Genomic DNA, 2,027 nt, shown 5'->3' on the forward strand with positions numbered 1-2,027 from the left:
AGGAATGAAGTATTCATAGACTCACATATTTTAAACACAATAATTTACGCACACGACTAAATGGTCCTTCGTAATTCCGTTCACAAATATTATGGATTTATTTTCTATCTTACACACTATTACAAGTTATAGAAAAGTGTAAAATTTATCCAAAGTGACATTGGGACAAGGAAATGCGCTATGGAGTCAAAATTCAAAGACTATAAATTTAAGTGATGAATTAATGGACGTCAAAACATATGAAAAAAAGGCGCTAAAACCTTTTTAGGTCTAGGATTTCTGCATCTGTTGCAATTATTGTCAATCTAATAGGCAAGTAGGTGACTCCTATCACACATACCGTCGACTTGTGTCTAAAGAAAGCCGGATTCCTCACGATGTTCACCCTTCAAACAAATGTTAAATGCGCGTTAAAAGTCCATTGAAGCACAGCCGGGGTTCTACGACCTCAGGGATGAGAGTCGCACGCTGAAGCCATAAGGCCTACATAAATAGGAATTTTAGAGGATTTTTTTTTATATGACTTAGAGAGTTACGTCCCCAAAATCATACGACAGCTAAAAGATTTGTTATATAGGTGTTACATACAGTCTTAACCGTTTGACTTTTGACCCCATGCCGCGAAATCTAAATCCGTATGGTTCATACTTCTAATGTAAGAAGACCAGTGCAGTGGGTACTGATAAATAAATTACAGAAATATAACAGTCTATGGTCAGAAAAGGTCGTGAACTTATTGTATTTGACATCCCATGTTGAGGGCACTGAGAAGCGGTGCCGCCGCCATGCCCCCGTCATCCTCGCTGATCCCGGACATGTATTTTGCCCCACTGCAGTCGGCGCATGTACAATTGTCTGTTAGCGTGCACAAACCACGCGCGGTGGCGATTGCCTCCCATTTTATTTGTTCGTCCAGTGATCCGCTACGGTTTAGGAGATTCTGAAAAATTGGCTCAATTTACACAATGCACACTCTAAGAATTAATGGACGTATTTATAAAAAATCTATGGAAAGAATCGCCCTAAAAATAAGAGGAATACATAATGTAAAAAGCGAAAAAATAAGACAAAAAACAAAAGTGATAAGATGCCTCACATTATGCCCTAAAACCGAAGTGGCAATGGGGGGCATATAGCAAGATACACAGATAAAATGTGGACTTTAAAGACAACAAGAAAGGACCAAGGAAAGAAGGAGAAGAGGGCGCCCCAAAAAAAGGTGGATAAAAGAAATAGAAGCGGTAGCAGTAAAAATGACTTTTGTTGTCCCTTCCAAAAGGTAGTTTAATATGGAGAAGAAAGAGCAAGCATAATTATACTTACGAAATAATTACCTTAACAAAAGATTTTATTGCAGGAATTTGGGAAAATGGACTCACCTGCATCACCTCGATATTAGTCGCTTGCCACATACCAATATCCCTCAAATGCTGTTCCTTAGACCTACTTTTCTTCGGCTTCTTCATCATCGCACAGTAGACAGACAAATCCTCGCTGGGCGCGATCGATGACGCGTCGAATTCTGACGCGTCGTAGTTTATGTCATATTGTGAGGAGTTAATGTCAAATTGTGAGGAGTTAATGTCAAACTGTGACGAGTTTATGTCTAATTGTGAGGAGTGTGCGTCGTAGGACGTGGAGGCGTCTCTGTGTGTAGCTGGTTCGTCGTTTATGTGGTTTTCGTTGAGAGTAGCTGTTGATGTTAGAGAGGGGTTCTGGAAATGACGGTAGTTCATCTGAAAATTAGGAAATTGACAGTAATAAATATTTCTATATTAAAACTGCGTATGGTAACTAACGAAGATCCTAGTGGGTAAAGTTAAATTAATTACTGTAGTGTAGTAACAATTTAGATTTTTCGTTAAATATTAATTTCTCTTTTATTTAACGTTTAATTTTAGGTTTTTTCTTATTCATATATTTTGTTAATGAATGTAAACTGTTTTAAAGTAATAAATATAAATTAAAACAAATTTAAAAATGGTCCTTGTGGTAGACCTTTAATGAACCCCTCGGCCCAAGTCTCT

At 37.8% G+C, this 2,027-nt stretch overlaps 1 long non-coding RNA gene across 1 annotated transcript; it reads right to left on the minus strand.

Moving 5' to 3' along the window:
• Positions 1 to 565: 565 nt before the first annotated feature.
• LOC125062826 lies at positions 566 to 1,682 on the minus strand. Its single transcript, XR_007119340.1, has 2 exons — positions 1,380 to 1,682; positions 566 to 940 (listed from the first exon to the last, which is right to left on the minus strand). It is a non-coding gene; the product is annotated as an uncharacterized LOC125062826 (long non-coding RNA).
• Between the last annotated feature and the right edge of the window lie 345 nt (positions 1,683 to 2,027).

This window comes from Pieris napi, chromosome Z (assembly GCF_905475465.1).
Source record: "Pieris napi chromosome Z, ilPieNapi1.2, whole genome shotgun sequence".
Classification (NCBI taxonomy): Eukaryota; Metazoa; Arthropoda; class Insecta; order Lepidoptera; family Pieridae; genus Pieris; species Pieris napi.